General features: G+C 39.2%; 1 long non-coding RNA gene across 1 annotated transcript; it reads right to left on the reverse strand.

The window, feature by feature from the left end:
* Nucleotides 1-6592: 6592 nt before the first annotated feature.
* Nucleotides 6593-13340, reverse strand: LOC142767640 (uncharacterized). Its single transcript, XR_012885061.1, has 2 exons — nucleotides 13147-13340; nucleotides 6593-7964 (listed from the first exon to the last, which is right to left on the reverse strand). It is a non-coding gene; the product is annotated as an uncharacterized LOC142767640 (long non-coding RNA).
* Nucleotides 13341-13553: the final 213 nt, after the last annotated feature.

Below are 13553 nucleotides of genomic sequence, written 5' to 3' on the forward strand. Positions count from 1 at the left end.
ATAGTTGCTCGTGGTTTAAAGCATACTACACAGTAACTGTATTGCGTGGTCTATCCTGTGTCTCATCTCTGCGCTCTTCGAAGTAACTATGTGTACGTATCAACAAGCTCGCTTAGCCACCATTTAGAAATCCATTACGCAGACTGCAACTATATGCGAAACCCTTACTAGCACAAGCCACTTTAAACATTGATTACGTAGTAATAATCTGCAGTATAAACTTTTCAAGTAATGTTACCCTGCAAAAAGTATGCACTAGGTGGTTGGAGTATGCACTAGGGATAGGATATCACTGTTGTGTTCTATTCAAACCTTGAGGGTCCCCTAATTTTTTTCACCAAACAATTGTAAGATTTAGAGATAGTAATGTTCCACAAGCATGGTATTGTAAATAATCACCCTTTTGGCCTATACTGGAAGAGTGGAAGGGGTGTTGTTAGGAGTGCATTTACAGGCTGTTAAGAGTGTATGGAACATTTGACAGATTGTTGTGTAAGTATGCAAGCATTAGGGCATGTCAATTCATATTAAATACCTGAAAAAAATCACAGGCAGGGGTCCTGATAGGACTCTTGAAAGCATTTTATCCTAGGAAAGAAGTGATGTGTCATTGACACATCTGTTGAAACTTGGAAGGTCAGAAAAGTATTTCAAGCGTAGGTATGTGACGTTTCTTGACAATACATGACTGTGACATTGCACACTTCCATACTGCACATGAGTCTGTTTCCTAACATACTTGCTAGCAGAGCCACAACAGGGTGTTTATCAATTTATATTTTTTCAAATTTAGTGATTTTCCAGGTTTTTCACATAGATTAAAAGCAAACTCCATGACCATAATGTCTTCTTGGAAAATGTGCGGTGGAAAGAACACTTTAGCAGTAAAAAAATAAAATAAGAGGCACTCATATAAAACAAATGAACACATTTTACACACACACTCATAATGTTGTGAGTGTATGTGTTAAATATGAAAAATGTGTGTATCTGGTCAAAACAAAACTTGTGACCCAGGCACCGAGGAAGTTGGCTGTTTGGTTTTTGGAACAACCAGAACACAACCACACAAATATATTCAACTTCAGCTGCAAGTTTGAAAGAGCCTGCGATAGTCCAACAGTGCAGCCAATGCTGCTAGGAAAGGTAAAGGTGGCACTATCTCGTGGCATTCGTATAAAACAAGGATGCAACAGCCCGGCCAGTTGGTTTACTGGAGCACATTCTAGTTCATTATAATGACTATAGCCTGCAGGCCATTTAGGATTGGATTAGATTATTTTTATCTAGACTGCTGTATTTACTAATTATTTGCATCCCCGTCTCATTTGTACATGTCTAAAATATACTTTTCAGCAAAAAGGAGTACTTACGTATTTTATGCGACCTTGTCTTGACAACGACTAACAATAATGTCGCAACAACGAAACTGTACAGCAAAATTTACTTTATCCTTTCTTTCACTCTCTTTTTTTTTATACAATGCACACCTGCTTGTTGGTGTTTTATTTCTCTGGGTTCTGACACGTGGAGCACAATGAAAGTACTCAGACACCTGCAATAAAAGCTGCGGTAGCGTTTGAAGCGCTGATGTTTGAATATGGGGTGGAAAAAAGGAATCTGTCAGACCGCAGCTGCTTCCCCGATTCCATAGGTAAATAAAAGATGCAGAATTGTGAGTTAGGCAAATTGGTGAGTGTTCACCGTAGAATATTTTACAAAGGAACGGGTTAGAAGCAGTAAGAAAGGGTCACAGCGCTGATTTCACAACTGAAACTTATTTGGAAAAGGAAAGAACATATATAGAAAATATTGACTCATCAAAACTATGCACATGTACACATGTGTTACAACACAGAATGATTCATGTCTTCTCTAAGACCTTATGTTCTTCATCTAGACGAGTGTTACATAAAATACTTATGCACTTGTTGTTAGATATAATGAAAATGCTTCGGCTACTTCACACATGCGCTAATCAACATGTCAATATTTTATATTTGTTTTCTACAAGTGGGGCACACACAGGGCTGGGTAGTATCACAATAGTATTTAAGAGATACTTTTGAGTGTCTGTATTGCTGTATCGAGGCACTTTTAAAAAATGTATTTGTATCTCAGTAGTGAAATACTTTTACGGTGTATAGCATGTATCGCGACACTATCCAGGACACGGGTATCTTGTTACTTTTTTTTTTTTCGTAAATGAGCTGAGACGTGTTGACAATGGGGAAAAAAATTTCTGCTGTGACCTTGGCAGTCCACGGCAAGATATGCACCCACCATTTCTACATTTCTGCTGAGGGCGAAACTGACTCCTACCTTCTTGAAAGCGAGCTAGTTGCTTTGCTACCCGCATCCCATGATGTGTTTGAATGATGGCCTGCTTCAGCGTGACAACAATGTTATACTGCTATATTGAATTCCAGCACAGATATTTTCATTGTGAGGAGTATTGTATACTGCACAATGGGCGCCATTTTTTAAATGTATTTCTTCATGCCAATTGAATGAGTAGTGTTTGTTTTTCTCGTTTTTTTTCCACTTTTCTTTTGCAGCGCCCATTTGAAAAACTGGAGCTTATTGCGGAAGCCACAAACGACCCATAGAGAATTTGGTGCCGTGTGCCATCTACGATACTTCTTTCTGCAGAGCATTTCTGAAAAACGCCAGCATGGCCAAACAGCGATTCGAAAGAGGTCTTTTTGAATTTCCTTTCGCATTCCTTGTTTTGTCTGTTCTTAATTCTTTCTGCCTGTTCTAAGATGTTTCTAGAAAACACTAAACCTTCAACTGGAAGTTCGTTTGTTTATGATTCCAGCACTTCGCTTGAACTATGCTCCTTCTAGCATAACTAATAGTGTTGCTGTTAAGTTCCGGATTTCACTGTACAATGCGTGTGACTGATGCTCTCAGATGGCATAGTTTTTTATTGCAACTGATATCTGTAAATATGTGGTTATTAACAATTATGTGCAGTGTAAGCATCCTTTGTAATGCCTTAATGACACTCGGAGAATGGCGAAAATATAATAAATCAATTTCATTTGCAAGTTTCAATGTGCGGCACATTTTAAATATTATGCTGCACATAACAAATATTTGTATGGAGTATAACTATCCCCGACATAGACAAAAGTATTTTAGTATATGTATTCTGGAATACTTTTTTGTTTTTTTGAAAACGTATCTCTGAAACATCCTGTCACATGAATTACAAATTTATCTCAGTATCTGTATTTTATGCTTCCAAACCACGCATTTCGATATCTGCATTCCAGAATACTTTTTCGGGCATCTCTGCCCAGCCCTGAGCACACATCCACATGGCCTACAACGAGCTGCCAAATTAGACGTGATTTTAGCATCTGATAGCATTAGCCCATGCTCTCTTAAGCACACGTTTATGTAATGCCACATTTCACCTAAATATTCGCAGCTGCAAGACAGTGGAATACCATAAACCACGCCAGTAGTGCAAGGAGCATATCTGTGGACATGAATGGAGACACATTTGTTCCCTTTCCCTGGCTGCTGACACAATGCTCTATCCACCAAAGTACACATATTATGCACTTTATTACGTGCTGAGAATGACATGTTTATGCAATAACGAGCACCAACATTTTTTAAACCATGTGCTATCCTGTGTATGTATGGGATAACTGCCTGCCTCTTTTTCTTGCTAATTTCTAGTGCACTAGAATCACAATGATAAAACTTCTCGATCTTTGAAATAAGTTTTTCCGACAAGGAGCAAATCACGTCACTCGGAAAGCCAGAATTTGCAAGGCGAGCAACTTGTGCGTCAAATGCATGCGCCATAAGGTGCTGGCGTAACTTCTGAAGAGCGGCACCCAGCACAGTTGACGCAATGGCTCCCTGTATGGTTTTGAGTGGCCAGAATTAAAATTTAGAATTGGCTTTATGAATCTAGGTTGGTATTGCTATATATGTGATCTTTGACGAAAGCCTGTCTTAAATCGAGAAACTGTAGCTCATCAATTTTTTGAAACTCCAAAGTGAAATGCTGACATTTCGTTTTCCTTAACATCTTTCTTTATATTAGCAACCAGTAAAGAGCAATTGTTAATGTCCAGTAGAACTAAGAAGTCATGGACATATCAAACAGCGTGTGATGATAACCAATTCAAATGCTTTTGCAGCTGCCCGTCTACATACCCAAGAAAAATATAACTAATTACAGGTATATTCATGATTCAATGCAGATACCAGATTTTTGGACAAAATTATTTCCCTTCCAAGACACAACGGTAGAATTTAGGTGGCCTGCATGAGCTCTAAAAACAATGCAATAGAGATGCCACACTGGCACTGAAACAACAACTCATCATTATCTTCTCTCATGCACTGTTTTATACACTTCAAATCTTCACATTGGGGCAAACAATAATATAAATCTTTTACGTCTATACCGAATGCATTACGGCACAAAGAAGGTTGTTCACTTAGTGATAAGATGATAGATTCTGAGTTCGAAATTCTTAGCGGATCACAAGTCTTCAAACGCTCCAAATTTCTTTGAATATACTTTGAAACATTTATTTACCAAGTGTCTTTTTCTGAAACAACAGCTCTTAGTGGCAACATGAATCTTCACTGAAATAAAAACTGATAGTTTTTGCCTTTTTGCTTTTTTCACACTTGCCGCTACATGTTCCTGATTAAGCGTTAGTAACAGGGCATAAACTTATTTGTTCAGTCACCCGCTTTGTGCATCAACACTTTTTTTTTATTAATATATACCCTAAAGGCCCATTCAGGCATTATGCAGGGGGGTTTTAGTGATACAATAAATTTGCAAATCAGAACATTGCCATTATAAAATTAAAGTGGTAAACAATGTAAAATACAGTTCCATAGACAAAGATGCAAAAGGAAAAAAAAAATTGTGGCAGGAATGAAAACTCAATAAGAGAGACACAGCTATAGTGCAAAAAAATATATATACAGAAAATTGCAATGAAAAAAATTGCCCCCTATCTGCATATTTGACCAAAAATGTCGTCAAAAGACTATTGTATTTCACCTGAAAAGAGTGAATAGACAGAAATATTTATTTGATGCTTTGCATGAGAAAACTGGTGAATGGGATCCTGGAGGTGTTGCGTGAGACATGAATGCCCTCTGGCGGTAATTTCAGAAAACGAAAGGATGGCCTTTGTTATAGCGAGCACGCAGCACGCAGCATGCGTGCAATCTTGGAGGCCATATTTTGTAGATTTCAAGACAGGTAGCAGCACAGTATCGTCTTAGCAAAGCGTAGGAGACTCGCCTTTCCATGCGAAGCGTCGCATTGTCAGCTGCAGTGCTTAGAATTACTTATTTATACCTTTTCTAGTATAAATAAACACAGTGCACAATACCGACATGTTGATATTGTGCCTCAAATATGCTCAATATTTGCTTTTTATTGACAATCGTACAAGTATGAACGCAGAAACTTGAACAATACTGGTGGATGCTGTGGATGTGGTCATACTTGAGCCTTTTTGCTGACAGACCAAAATTTTTGCATTGGAGTATCCCAAGCAAGACTATCATCTTTAAGGAGAAAATCTATTTACAATGAAAGAAGAGTAAAAATAAGCACATACATGCACTTACAAACTCACACAGATAGGTAAGTCATATGTCCAAGAAAATATCGAATTGGTTTACAAAGGTGGCACGATCAATGAATCAAGCGATGTCGCTTGGCAGTGTGTTCCAGTGATGTGTGCTTCGAAGTAATGGTGAGTGTTGATACATAATTGTGCGTGCCAAAAAAGGTTGTATTTTGAATTGGTGATCAATATGTTTCAAAATATTATGAGGTGTGTTTGTACAAGCTTCATGAAGGCCCCATTACTATGATAAAATGTACGAAAATGCAACAACTGTGACGACAGTCTGCATTTTTCAAGAAGGGGTAATGAAAGTGAGTGTGTAATATCTGTAGTGCTGCAATTGCGAGAATACCACTTGGTGATAAATCCTGCTGCTTCATTTTATTTTAATTCTAGTTAATCGATGAGATATGATTGATGTGGATTCTAGATGATCGATGCATATTCTATCTTTGAACGGACAAGTGTAGTGTATGCTAGCATTTTAGAGGTATAGTTCACCAAGTAAAGGTTTCCTTTAATAAATCCAAGTGCTTTTGACACCTCACTAGTTATGATATCGATGCGCTTATTCTAAGGCAGGTCAGAAGATAAATGAATTCCAAGATACTTAAATAGGGATACTTTTTCAATGGGGAGAGCTTGAATTTCATATTGACTCATTTCTGTTTTATGTGCTCTTATACACGTCATGGCCTTCATTTTGGAAGTGTTAATTTGCCATGGTGACACCGAAATGCGAGTTTATTAGGGTCCAACTATAATGACTCCTTAGCTTGGGTACTGTCAATTTTTCTATAAATGATGTAGTTGTATGTAAATAATTTGATAGTAGATGACAAACCATGTCCAATGTCGTTGATGTAAATGAGAAACAACTGGTCCCATGATTGATCCCTGGGGAACACCAGACTTAGCATGTGAAAGTGAAGATGCATGTCCATCCACATAAATTGATTGGCTGCAGTTGCTCAGAAAATGATTTATTCAGCTTTTTTCCAAACCAGTGGCTACCTTATCATTATACATAGAGCCATCTAGAGTTGAAAAGAAGCCTTCCTTGTCAGCAACCAAAACATGCAACTTAGCTTCCAGATGCGTCTCAGGCAGCATGAACACCGTTGTGAGGAGTGACCAGGCTATGTACAACAAAGGCAAGCTGAAAAAGCCAGTAGGCTTTTTTTGTGAAGCTAAGTTGCGTGTTTTGGTTACCGTCATGCTACCTTCATTTACGTACTCTTCTATGAACATAATGATAAAATATACTTATGGATTTAATAACACCATCTCAAGGAAATGAAATGAGAAGAGAGTGTGCTACTCTTGAAATAGCTGCAATAAGTGCATAGCGGAGGACGTTTGCAGCTGCATCGCCAATAATAATAATAATAATAGCAATAATATTATACAAGGCAAGACATAGCCCAGCAAACCTCTTGTGATGGCAGTTCTAACATAAGCACCAAACTAAAAGGCCTTCAAGCCAAGCTGAATTTGTGGCCACGACAAATATGCACAAATTTACCGATGTGAGAAATGCTGTGCTTGGAAAGTCAGATATGATATGTGATATGTAGAAGGAACATACATCAAAATAGTACATGTACCAACATGGAAGCTAAGGAATGCTTTAGTCAATGGGAAGAATAAGCTGCCGAGCGAACATTCTGTAGTCTTCTTTACACTGTAGTCTGCCACGAGTGTGACAACCTGTCAGTCTATGAGACCTGTGATTTCAATGAAAGAGTTAAACAACACAACAGTTCAAAATGAAGTCACCAAATCATGGGTGGCCTTGGATGCCCTCGCTGAACATGCGGAATATACAGGCTTTCAAATTGACTGGTCAAGCAACCGTGTTCTGGTCGAAGAAAATAAGCTTGCATCATGCCAGCACCTGGAATACCTGCACATTCACACAGCTGCACATATACTCAATAAGATTTATGGAACGCTGACCATATACTTTTGGTGCTTACATCACGCACCTAGTCATACTTAAATACGATGTACCTTTCTTATGGCTGTCATTCAGAACAATATCAGGTGCCCGAACATCAGTAAACTTTGTGTTATTTTGTGGTCGGTGTATCCTTTTGTTAGTACACTAAGAAGAAACAGTTATGCGTTGCCTTTTTTTAGGCCTCTTCTAGCTGTTCACTGTAGTTGCAGTCGAAGGAGTGACTTTTTGAGTATTGATCAAGGGTAATGCTTATTTTTGTGATGGTGGCACAGACTGGTGCCAGTTTCCATGAATTAGACAGGTTTTACCAAAGTTCCTACAGTTTTCCAGCAAGGCCCCCATTCCCCGACTTTCCCAGGTTGGTAGACACCCTGCACAAACAAAGATAGATGGCAGTTAGCTCGCGTCCTGTTCCCTGTCTTATGCAAGTGTCACTCTGCACTTTATTACCTTAGAAGTACTTGCTGCTAGGCAGGTTGGTATAACATTATTAGGGAAAATTCTAGACGATGCGAATGTGTGGTGCAGTGTAAATATTTTCTGTAGTTCAGCTGCGACCGATGCTCTTTTTTTGTGCTTTTTCATTTTTCCAGTGGTGCTTAGGCATCTATAATTTTTCCCCTTAGCTTAATTACCTCCCTGAAGCTATGCATCATCTTGCCCATTAACAACCATTGTTAAACTATTGTATGTGGCATTGTTGATGCAAAATGATCTTAGAGTATATGCTAAAGCTCCTGCAGGATCACCGGCTGAATGTGACAACCAGTTGACCATTTATAGGACCCGAAGTATTGACATTTTCAATATATCTGTTCGCACAGTGCTTCATTGGAGTCATGCAAGCTTAATATATGGTGTTCCCACAGAGAAATTTTTCTTCCCGTGCTGTGACCAACGGAAAAACTATGTAGAGAATAATGAAAAGAGATCACAACTAGGCTTAGCTGTGTGATGTCTGCCTCAATAAAAATGTAATAAATTATTGCAAGTGTGCTTATATCACCATGGTGTTGCCAGTTTATTACTACATTTGATATGAATCTCTGCTCGCACCACCATGGTGTTCCTTAGGGTGTACACAGTCTTACCTCTGAGACAGCATTGCCAGAACTAATTTCACTGTCACAATCTTGAACAGGTGTGCAACAAGCATGCGCCAGTGCAGAGAACACAAGAGAAGTGGTCACTGCTTGCATGTTCAAGGTCGTATGCACGCACACCGGACTATGATTTTGCAGTGTCTTACATTTTGAGTGGAGTATACATCGTGATGGCGGGAGCCATCTCTGTGGTCACCAGCTAGACTGTCACAATGTGTATATTGTTGCTTCAGACAACTGTTTAGGACAAAAAAAGGGCACCATAGAAAAAAATATTTTTAGGCTAATGTAAGGGCTTGTGGTGAGGAGACTCTCAAAAGGTATATGGTGTGTCATCTTGCAATAGAGAAGCAACATTTATACCTAGTTTATGTTAGTAGGAGTCTGCTAAACATTGGCCATACAAGCTTGTGACTAGAGAAGGATGATGTCCAGAAGATGCCCTCCTGGAATGTTAACCTGCACCGTCCTCCCTTGCCCTTCTTGGTGCACTGGAATTTTCGCCCTATAGGTACTAATTCATTTAGTGGGTACTCTTGAAGGGCTTCTGAATAAGCTCACCTTTACCACCTGCTTTACCCAAGGGCAAATCCTACTGTTGGAACTTGTTTGCTTGGCAGAAATTTTTAACAGGAAAAGAAGCTTCACTCGTTACACAAATAAGGCTACAGCATTGCAAGATTACTATGATGTTATGTACACAGACCTCCCACATACAACTAACTAAAATCACACCACTTACCTCTATGGTGAGCCTGATTATGCCTTAAGACAGCATGTAAGTTTCTTGATCCTATACTTTTTAATCAGTACATGAACCTTGAAAAAACAAGATCATCACGTGCAGTCCGTAAAACCAGTGCTTATGAACTGTAATGATGCCATAGAAAGCATCAGCAAAAGTAAATTCACCCTGCTGGAAAGCAAACTGTGCGTGAAGCCTGTAAATGTACTGTTAACAAAGTCTTCTCGACAACTTCATTACTTCTACTTCTGCAATTTTCATAATCCTGTCTCTTCATACCTTGCTGTCAACCCAAAAATTATTGACCTATAAGGTGTTAGTCATATGACCATGCTCATTTAACATACCTGCAAGCCTCAGAGCTAACATAATAAAATTGAAGACTTTAATAAATTATTGCTCTCTGCTACTGACCCCTTCAAAAAAAATTTTTAGCATCCCCTTCATACCTGTTTTTTTAAAGACTCAACAGGCACAGTGACGTGACTCATGAAAGGCATATCCGGAGCTTGTGGTGCAACTAAAATCTTTTTGGAGCAGCATAAAAGCTGCCTGAAGCTTTTAAGCTAGAGCTGTTGCACCACATGTTACAGGGAACTAGTTCATGAACATATGCATGCATGTTCACTTGGACTTCTGCTCAACATAAACGTAGGCTTTTTGCTTTTTTGCAGACATCCCCAATTTATATAAAGCTACCTAGCGCTTTCCGGGAATTCACATGGCATTTGTAAATGACTCTGGCTTTCAACGATAGTTTAGCTACAATATTGAATCACGGACTGGTAAGACTATTTATGCAAAAAAAAGAGTCTGATTATATTAATGCTTTTATTAGTACAACCTAATCGTTCAATCTGTGGAGAAGTGGTTGCTGTCATCGTTTATGTATAGAATTGTTAGGTTCCCGATTAATGAGCACTTCATAAAAAAAGGGTTTTGTAACTGGTCCTTACTGCCAATTATTTATTATGGCTCGACAAAATTTAGCGTTATGGGGGAGTAAGTAGTTACACTTGGCAAACTGTTTCACATGTACAGTCGTCGAGGTCGAGAAGCCCAGCGGAAACATACCGGAATAGTGGAACACCATGCTTTCTAGGAGAAGTAAAAGTGATTGTACAGCATGCAGTACTGCTGATAAAATTTGCCCACTGTATGGACTTAAAACTTAACCACCTTGTATGAAATATTTTGAAAGCAAACTGTAACAAATAGGACCATAAATAAAAAAAAAATAACTAAGTGGTCAGTTCTATATGCAGGTACTAAATTACTGTATTTTAATACAGTAAAGCAAGACTGTTGTCCAAGCACAACTAGCTCATTATTACTTTTATCTGACAGTAACCACAACAGTTAGAAACTAATTGGCTGAAGTCACGTGGTAACTTTTGTAGTATAAGCGGGTTCAGATTGTTAAGAAAGTTGGTGCCCAGCAACGTTTTCAATTGCACGTGCATGTTCACTGTGATAACATCTTCAAATCGCAGGGGTAACGTATGGATTTCAAGCGTATGCCCTATACTTGCTCCCTGAGAGAACACAACAACGAAGAGTGCACGCATGCTTGACACAAATAATGAAATTTATGAAAAAGATGTATTTATTTATTTATTCATTTTACCTGCAGCGCCAATAAGACATTACAGCAGGGGGGTATATGCAAATACATGAATACGATTTATCATATGGAAAAAAAAAAAAACAGAACTGACATGAGAATGAGTGGTACAAATCTGCACAATAGCACGTCAAATGTACAAGCAGTGCCACAATGAAAAATTTACATGTGCGACAAAAACGTGTGAAACAGAGCATCAGATGTACAATTAACAATATTACCTGGTAGTTTATTCCAGGCCTCAATGGAATGGGGAAAGAAAGAACCCTTGTACACATCAGTACGGCAATCAATTTCACGAATTTTCCATTCATGGTCGCGTCGCTTAGATACAAAGTGCGGGGTTAGTAAGAAAATTTTAGGATCAAGAACAGTCTTATTGAAATAAATACGATATAGTAGTTCAAGTTTGTGATGCAACCGACGTTTACTTAGTGTTTCCCAGCCCAACTCTGATTTAAGTAATGTAATGCTAGTGCGAAAACTATAATTTTTAGTTACAAATCGGGCGGCGCGGTTCTGGACGCGTTCTAGCAGTGTACATAAATTTTCAAATTGTGGGTCCCACACGGCGCAGGCATACTCCGTAATGGATCTTACGTTGGTGAAATATAAAAGTTCTTTAACGTTTGGAGGAGAATCACTGAAGTTGCGTTTTAGAAAGCTGAACATGCGGGAAGCAGAAAAGGACACGTGTTCAATCTGACGTTTCCAGGTTAGGTTAGATGAAAAATAGACGCCGAGGTATTTATAATCTAGCACTGTATCAAGATGCGTACTTCCCAAAGTGTATTTTGATAAAACAGGGCTGCGACTGCATGTGAAGGAAACATGCTTACATTTCGCAATATTCAAAGTCATTTTCCATTTTGCACACCACGTTTGGATATGGTCGAGATCGCTTTGAAGATAGTCCATGTCAGGTGGGCTTTTGATACTGCGATAAACAACGCAGTCATCTGCGTAAAGGCGTACTTTGCAGGACAAATTACTTACAATACAATTACAAATTAGCAGGTTTCGTCTCTTGGTGCAGATCCCTGCAGGCACTTACCTTATTCCCACCCCATTTTGCTAACAAGCAGCCCATGTAAAACGTTCGAACATGCGCTATTATGTCGGGTCATAACCAGTTTCCTCTAACCACCTTGCACTTAGTTCTGGCACGACATACGTTTCAAAGATCTATTTCTTGCAAACTGTGTGAGTAATTGTAGACCATTCTTCAACAGTTATTTTTGTGCTTACTGGATAGGAAAACATGAGCTACAAATTTTCTAAGTTTCTAAAATATGAATGGTAATTGAATTGTGAATGGTAATCTACACCCAGCCTTAGCATATATTTCCTTTATAATCATTTTCAATTTGAGGCATGGCACAAATTTTGAAGTACGACTGAAGCCTCTCATATGCATGTTTCGTTTATTTGAAGGTGCCATTTAACAATCTTGAATTAATCTTGCAATGAACTAACATCTGAATGCCTTGCGAATTGCCTGCCACAAAATATATTTTACTAGGTAAATTGTTCTGTGCTTGTTACACAAGCTGAAGATGATGACGATACTGACTGCCGCATCGTCACTGATGAGGCAGAGGATAGCGCGTGTACAATTTAGGTGCACACACGAGGCCCAATGTCAGTGCTACATTTACAATTTAAACACGAGCGCGCGCAATATGTATGCTTTACCGCAATACACAGCGTGCACTTCACCGCAAGGCACGACTGCCTTGCGGCACTGTTTAATTTTAAGAAGACGCTTAAGGTGGCAATTTTGAGCGAATATTTATAGTGCTCCCAGCATATCTTCAACTTTATTTCTTTTTTTTTATTTGTATACACCCACAAGAAAAGACATAGCTTAGAAAACCGATTATCGTAATCGGCGACAACATATTTAAGCCACCTGGAAAATAACGTCGTGTGAACGCCTGGTAATATTCCATCGCTTCCAACTTGTGCATTTCGTATCTGTCTCACGCAGTTACGCAAGAAGAAGCTTCAATGAAAGTTTTGGCGCAAGCATACACTTCACCGAAGCGACACATCGATCCTTACGCTACACACGCACTTACCAGACATACACGTACGGCATACATCCACAAATAGCATAACACACGGTGTTCATGATCGGGCAAGTCGTTACCACATTGCTTATAGACAGTATTACAGAACGAGACCACGTATCCATGCGCAGAGGCGGTTCTCGCGAATGCATAAGGCTCCTGGCCAAGCAAAGACCACGGATAAATAACCACCGCACGGTAAAGATCCTCACAAGTTAGTGGGGAATCTTAGACCTTTCGTTACCACCACCTAAACGTCCCCCAAAAAATGTCCAACACGGCGATTCTGTCGCCGTCTATTCATACGTTTTCAGCCAAGTCAAGCCGGTTTTAGGCGGCTATTGGGTGAACCGAACCATGACCTACTACACTCCTGACCTGCCCAGAGAGCACCTCTTCCAGCGCCCACGTTCTAG

This window comes from Rhipicephalus microplus, chromosome 7, assembly GCF_043290135.1.
Source record: "Rhipicephalus microplus isolate Deutch F79 chromosome 7, USDA_Rmic, whole genome shotgun sequence".
NCBI lineage: Eukaryota > Metazoa > Arthropoda > Arachnida > Ixodida > Ixodidae > Rhipicephalus > Rhipicephalus microplus.